This window comes from Hypomesus nipponensis, chromosome 17 (assembly GCF_054491055.1).
Source record: "Hypomesus nipponensis isolate SF chromosome 17, ASM5449105v1, whole genome shotgun sequence".
Classification (NCBI taxonomy): domain Eukaryota; kingdom Metazoa; phylum Chordata; class Actinopteri; order Osmeriformes; family Osmeridae; genus Hypomesus; species Hypomesus nipponensis.
Genome location: NC_140377.1, coordinates 10,295,001 through 10,302,810, shown reverse-complemented (window position 1 = coordinate 10,302,810; position 7,810 = coordinate 10,295,001). Strand labels below are relative to the sequence as shown.

At 44.5% G+C, this 7,810-nt stretch overlaps 1 protein-coding gene across 1 annotated transcript in view; it reads left to right on the top strand.

Moving 5' to 3' along the window:
- Positions 1-4,356: 4,356 nt before the first annotated feature.
- The window catches only part of tnrc6c1 (trinucleotide repeat containing adaptor 6C1), a 32,062-nt gene continuing 28,608 nt past the window's right edge, over positions 4,357-7,810 (top strand). The window contains exon 1 of the mRNA XM_084676775.1: positions 4,357-4,483. The gene's annotated coding sequence lies outside the window, so the exon portion shown is untranslated. The remainder of the gene's footprint in view (positions 4,484-7,810) is intronic.

Sequence of the window (7,810 nt, the reverse complement as noted above, 5' to 3'; positions counted from 1 at the left end):
TAAAATATGTTTGGAGCTAAGGGGGTCGTTCAATACTTTCCAGAATTGAAAAATGCTTGTGTGGTCTGCGTGTGTGCACGCGCACTCATGGGTGAATTTGTATAATTGAATGGCCCTGGTGTTTGTGTGTGTGTGTGTGTGTATGCATTTGTGCTGTACACGTCTGTCCATCTCTGTGTTTTGTGCCTGTGCGCGTGTGTCAATTGTGTGTATAGACCTCTAATTAGGTGAGCCAGATCACAACATGCTTTTTCTCCACCTCCTTCAACATAGTATTTCGCACTCTCTCCGCAGCAGTATCATGGGCAACACACGAACGCCAGTTTGATTACATTTCAGATTAGAGTTGTGGCCAAGCGGCTGCCTAGGGCTCTAAATTATGTGTCTGATTTCAACAAACGCTTCTGGGGGAATGAGGCTGGCTGCATTTGCCCCACTACTGTTGACCTTGGAGGTCATTTGGAGGAAGGAGGCATTCATCAACGTGACGCATGGGTGCTGGGGGAGAGGTGTGTGTGTTTGTGTGGGGATGTGAGGTTCCTTGTGTGTGTGGATGTTACCACCAGTGTGAGTGTCTGAGGTCTCCTGCTGTAAGCCAATCCAGCATACAAAACCCCTCACATGTGTCTTTATGTGCCGTGATATCCAATGTAACGAGACAGGATAACACAGAATTTGCCAGTTATGTTTAATTTATTTATTGTGTGATGTCATGGACTGCAAAATCTGCAACATCTCCAATTTCAAATTATTTGCATATGTTTTGCGCATTATTTTGTATGGCGTTTGATTAAACTAGTTCATCCTATTTGTATGATATTATGCTTCTCTGCTTCTCCACAAGGACAGTTTATAGATTATCTGAAAGCCTTGGGACTGGCCTATCAGATGATGGTATTGATAATACAGATAAATACTGACATCCAGCCTAAAACGTCAGAGACAAAAAGGAAAAACCCCAGACATAAATCTCCGATAGGAGAGAAAATAAAAGCAAGAAAGCTCAGAAGGAAAAATTCATTGGGGGATTCCCTTATCCTAGGATGGTTTGTATTACTGTAATACACACACAATCCTCTGTGAATCTTGTAGTCTTGAAGTATATGTATTTCTCTGTACGGCGCGGGAAGATATCGACACAGACGGTTGGACCAACAGGCTTGCATGTAAGACCAACCTGATACTGCTGCTCCCCTAGACTTCAGTCTCATCTGTGGCCAATTGAAAAGCAATCTGAGGACTGGCAGGCAGCCTTTGGCGCTCGCATTCCTCCCCTCAAAACAACAGTGAGCGACCTTGGCAGGTATTGGTGTTGAAGGCTTTGAAGGATGATGAGAAAAACAGGCTTTGATGGCACACTCCTACTCTCTGCTTCTCAGAGAGCCATGTACCCTTTATGTCTCATCAGCAGTGTGTACAAAACGTTGTATACGTGTGTGTGCTTGTGTGTGTGTGTGCATGTTTGCGTGTTTGCCAAAGTCTATTTTGTGTGTGTGTGTGCGTGCATGTTTGTGTGTTTACCAAAGTCTATTTTGTGTGTGTGTGTGTGTATGTGTTTGTTTTTAAAACCGTAAGTGGGCAACAGAGCAGGGTTCATCTCCTAGGAAACTCTGCTGAGATGGTGTCTCCTTGACTCAAAGTCATCTGTCTGCAGTTAGTTTTTCTGAGGATGGAAATGAATAGTTTTGAGACAAAATTGAGAAAGAGATGGCAGACAAGAGCATGCAGGATCAAGGAAATGAGAGAAATATCAAAATGCTGTTTGAAGGTGTTTAATTGTTAATTTAAATCCAAATTGGCCTTCAAATATTTTAAAAGTTATATCTGCCATAAATCTGAACAAAGGTAAGGTCCACTGGTTTCACACAAGTGAGTCTGTACGGATGTAATCCCTACTTCAGCTAATATGTTTGCTCAGCACCTAGGATTATCCTTGATATAATTCAATAGCCATTTATTGCCACAGACACAGAATGTGTAAAGCAGAATGTGTAAAAGTCATTCACAACAAACATCAATGAGGGACTGTTCTGCTTGACAGTTGGGCTGGGAGGGACATTCTTTTGCAAGTGGCCCAGAGTGTTGTTGTGCGTGATTAAGAAAGAACTCTTGGCAGTTCCGTTATTGTTTACATGCTGTGGGCTCTTTTTTCATGGTTCTCTGGTTTGTGTTTGTTGTGGCTTGTCATCATTTGTGGAAGGGGAAACTGCAACGTCCATTACTATGAGGGGTTGGACAGAGAAGGTGTCTTATTACAGATAATGTCCACCTTGACAGACATTTCCTTCTGTCACAGATGTCCTCCTCTTTCACTCTCAGTGCCATGCCTCCAGGCCCTGCCCGCTCAATCATCCCCTCTGGAGATATGAACCCATTCTATATAGTACCACCACTTATGTCCTTGCTAGCAACCCTTCCCTTTGACACCCCTTAATTCAACCCATCACCCCTCCAGCTCACTTTCGGCATCTCACAGGCACACAGAGTTTACGTTATGTGTGTGATCAGCTGTTTCTGAACCAGCTTCTCACCATACACTAGAGATCAACATAAAACGTTTTACCCTTCCACCCCACCCCCCACCCTCCCCCGCATACACACACACTGTACCTCGGAGATGATCATCTTCACCAGCCTCCTGTGTTGTAGTGCTGCAGCTGATATGTTAACAGCCTGACCCTGACCCTGACCCCACCCCCAGACAGATGTAATGAGGTTGTCAGGTCATCATTTAATCTCTGATGCAATAGCACATCTGACGTTGACGTGCTGGGACCACGATCAATGCTAAGGTCTAGAACCACCCAGGGAACACCCTAACCATAGCCCCAAAGTGGAAAACATCAGAAATGATACATAAATGGGGGATCACCAGGACAACAACACCGGCTAGATTCATCCCGGATGCTGTGATTGGTGCCTCTCTCCTGATGCAGCTCTACTCCATGCTTTTACTTTAGAAATCATCATTGTGGTGGCTGAATAATTGTGCTTTTCCTTTGATGCTGTAAAGTATAACATCACCATATAAACCATACGCTGGTGACACTTGGACAGATGGTGATTTAATTGCATGTGCCTGTCATGCTGTTCTGTAGTCAGTTATGATGTGTTCACACCAGATTATGTCTTCCAGTATTTCTATATATATCCAGTATATCTCCACAACAACATCAGATACAGGAGCAGTAGTATCAGATGGTGATGGTGGTTAATGGTGAACCTGCTAATGGGAGGGAGGGATAGAAAGAGAGAAAGAGAGAGAGCGAGGCAGGAGAGAGAGAGAGAGAGAGAGAGAGAGAGAGAGAGAGAGAGAGAGAGAGAGAGAGAGAGAGAGAGAGAGAGAGAGAGAATAAGGAGGGGGGTAATGATGGATCTGTCGCTTGTTTCAGATATGGCTCATTGCACATGGACATATTTGGCCCACCCTCAAATCAAATTTGTTTTTCTCATTATGAAGGCAGAGATAAAGTTGTGGCTAGCTGGGGGACTGTGGGCTGGGGATTTGTCATCCTATCAGCATGACTATAATATTGACTTGCGGGAGGTAATTGTGTTTCACTGTTCCTACTGGAAAGACAAGATACCATGCCAGCCTATTGTAGTCTCTGTCTCATCTGCTGCTGCCAGTTTAATGCAGTGCCTCCTTCTCTGGATCTGAGTCAGACAGGAGGTGGCTACCCACACACGTTTATCACCGGACAAAACCCTGTGGAGACCACTTAGCCCAATTTCTTTCCCTTGGAGCAGGCTTCTAAAATTCACAAATTAAAAGTGTGTGTGCGTATACGTGTGTAAGGAGTGGGGGTCTCTTTCAGTGTGTGTATTGATGATATGTAGGCTATTTTTGGTGTGAGCTCCAGATATCTTCACTGAAGGGTTGTGAGTCAGGTGTCTTTACTTAGATTGGCCGCGTTTCCCAGATTCGTTAAGAAGCTCTTAACGCTAGGAGCTTCTTAGGAACGTTTTAAGAACGCCCTTAGAACTCCTGAGAAGCTCTTAGCCATTGTCTTTCTGACATACAGACTCTAAGGAGTGTATTGGCGTTATTCACGTAATTCACTGTCTTTTTTTGTTCGTGCCCTCTGCTGGTAAAAATGTATACGCTGAGAATCAATTTTCTTAGACTAGGTTGTCCAAATTGTCTATGAGAAACCAGCGAGCTTTACGAAACAAAATGTCAAAGCTCTGCATTTTGATAAGCACTCCTGCGTTTTTACAAATATGAGGGGAACCCGCACAGTGTTGGAAGGAGAGATTAGGTGGAGGGACCCTTGTTGTCATGGAAACGGGTAGGAGGAGCATGGGTGCCTGTAGTGGGACCAGTTTGTTTGTTATTGAAGGTCACGTGGCTGGGGACCGAACAGAGGTACTTCCCCTCACCGCCGAAAGAAGCGTCGCGAGCCGCTCTCACCAGTTTCAACAAAATGGCTGCAAAGGCACCATCGCCTTCGAAAATCCAGTGACTGTTCAACAGTTCATGGTAGGACTTATTTTTTTAATACTCAGCGGTTATTTGATACATTGGATTTGCAACATATTTTAATATGTTGGACGTTGCACGAATTAATGACCGGGATTGCTTTAATACCGAGTCGCGCGCTTTAAAACGTTTTTCTTGCACTTTGCCACATCGTTTGTCTCGACGACAACTCGTCAAAAGAATAAGGTTTTCTTGACGTTTGTAGTTGATTACTTATTCGTATTGATGGTTGTTGTTTTCGCATTCGCATGTCTAACGAATGCATACTATATAGCTGACGTTGGCTAAGCAAGCTAATCTGCTGAATTATAGTGGCTTGCTTCGTAGCAAGCTCTGTATCTCGAGCAGAATACTAGTGCATTGCCTTGCAGATAGCTTGCACAGACCTTGCTACGATCATCAGGATCAAATAGGAGCCCTTATGCTCAAGCGAGTTGATTGTTATTAATTTGCAAGTTCAACTACCTACAAAAAGCATTGTATCTTATTGCTGTCTAGATAGCGAGGTTAGCTGCCTAATAATAACATTGGAGGAGGGGCATTGATTCGGAGGCAGCTTAGCAACGCATTTAGTTCTCCCCGTTTCTGCACAGACACTGGTAGTGCTAAACTCCTAGTTGGGATGCACACTCAAAATTGATTCGTTTAAAATAAATACTTGACCGAGGAATTATTGTTGTCTTTTGTGGCCATTTTGCATGTACGATGAAAGCAAGACGAGTGCTTTTAAAATGCTTAACATAACTGACGGATGCATGTTACCTTATTGAAATAATTATCTTAGATTTACGTGCCGTGACTTATTTTGAATGTCAAGAAATGTAATTGAAATGAAATGTGACATGCTTTGGCTCTACTAGATTCTGTACCAATTGGTTTTGGTTTTGGCGGTCTTCCAGAGCATACCTGTCAACATTTGAGTATCTAATCTATTCAAATGACTGTGTTGTGGACGTAGGCTATGTGGTGTAAAACTCGGAATTTCATATTTAAAAGTACAGTTAAAAGACAACCTATTACATAATTTACGTAGTTCCTATCAAGCACAGTGACTGCACAGTCACAGAAAGCCACATATACAGTGATGCCCTCCTGAGCAAAAGAATCTTGAGTGGGATGCTATGTTCACTTATTTTTCGCTGAAGACACAGACCCTGCCATGCTGCCCTGGCAAAATGCCCCCCCCCTCCCCATTCAATTGATGTGTATTTCCTCTGCCAGTGTCGCCCCACTAAACAATGACGCTCCTGTCATAACTCTCCGGCCTCACTGCCACTTATCCACCGGCAGCCAGCCTGAAGGGTTCGCTGAGCACACTCCGATATCCCTTAGCGAGTTTAACACACCTAACGCAGAGTGGGGGCCAGCTGCTTTGAGCCTGGCTGGGGACCTCTGGTTAGCTAATTCGTTGCAGTCCCTGCTCTGTGGCCCTAGTGGAGAAAAATGGTGTGTGTGGAAGGCTTTTCTACCCTTTTCAGGGTCAGGGGCCCCTGTCAACACCCGGGCCTGTGAATGAGCCTGTGTATTCACGGGGAGGCGCCAAAGGGGGGGGCACGATAACAAAAAGAGGCCACTTAATGCTGTGATTACTGTAGAGCTTAGGTCATATCCCAGATCTCAGTCCTCCCTCTGCAGCCTGTTGCACCACAGCTGAAAGGCTAAGTGAATATATTTCTATGGTACAGTTTAACTCTAAGTCCTAATGATGATATTCATGCCTTTTAATACAAATAGTATTTGTACATGCTTTTATTGGCCTCTCTGTGCTGTGGATCATTAATGGCAGGAAAATACTTTGCATCTTGTCCGTGCAAGTTGGGCATTTGACATCACAGCTAGTGACATTCACAGGTCTCGACTGAACGAGTACAGAACTGGACTGAAAACATAGTTGACTTCATTTCTGTCTATGAACCTCAGCCTCTCCAGATTCCTATCAATAGGATCCAGTCCACTCATGTCATGGACTGCTGCTTGTGTGAGACGGCACTCAATGGAGTCCCTGTTGGTAAATGCTTGGAAAGGTTTAACGAGCCATGAACCAGGGCATTCTCTGTGCTAGTGGCCCATGCCCCTCAGGACTACAGCTCTGTTAACCTCGAGATGGCTATTTAATCAAAGCTATTTAATGCTATAGAACGGTATTTTGAACAACCTTTTCCTTGGTGGCCAAATGCATAACCATACATCTTGCTCTGCAGGAGAACTCCATAGAGAGGCTTAGGCTACATTAGGAGCAAAGGTCCAAACACCCTCAAGTAGTATCAGGTAGGGGGGGGGGGGGAGCCATCTGAAATGGCCCGAATGTATCACGTTTTGAAGTATCAGGTATCCCAATAAAAGCTTGCCTAATCATGAAACCACACAATGGAAATCTTGAGTAAGGTGATGTGTTCTTTATTCAGCACAGTGTTTTGTGGGTATCCTCTGCCTTACAACCGATTACTCTACAGAAGTCCTAGATTGTTTGCTCTTCATGAAGACAAATGTGAGACAGTGAAAGTGCTACACGATTAGGGGCTAAGTCCTTTGTTGGTGACTTTTTGTGATCTATTGGAGCAATAAATCGTGGTCCGGGCTCATGAAAGACTTCTCATTACTGACAGAGAGGATCATGGGAGTCATTTGGGACTGCCATCAGAGTAAATCCGTTTGTTATTTCAGGAGCTTGTTGGAGTGAGCATGAGAGCAGAATATAAAAAATCTCTGTTCCTCTTCATTGTGAATTGGCATTGGCAATAACTTTATTTTTGAATGGGAAATCCTCTTTGTTAAGCAATAGAGAGAGCTATAATGGTTAGCCAGTTAATCTGAATTCTATTAGAACTTCAATTAAATAGGAATTGGGACCGGGGGAGGCGTTTTGGCCAGAGTTGACTTCGGACTGCGTATGGAGGAGGTGTTTTGAGATCCTGCCTGGGTTCTTTATTAGCATCGCTTATCACCACAGTTTGGTGAAGGGTGTCTCACCACTGCAGAGTGGGAGATTCTGGTTGTTGCTGTGGCTGTTGCTAGCGAGCGAACGTGCTCCCTGGGGCTTGCCGTGCTCTTGTTTGTCTTGCAGCACTGGCATTCCTGGCTCCGTGCCCAGTGACTAGTCGTCTAGCTAGCGCATGCACGCGCACGTCCACACAGACACGCACACACAGTCCCCCTAGTCTCGTCAATCTTTGTGCACTCGTTTCCCCACTCCCTTCCATTCCTCCCTCCTTCGTTCCAACATGAGAGCACTCAGACATGCCTCTTCCATGTGCTACACACATACACACAGGCACACACAGACTGACATAAAAAACCTGGCTCCCTTCATTTCCACCCAGCAATTTT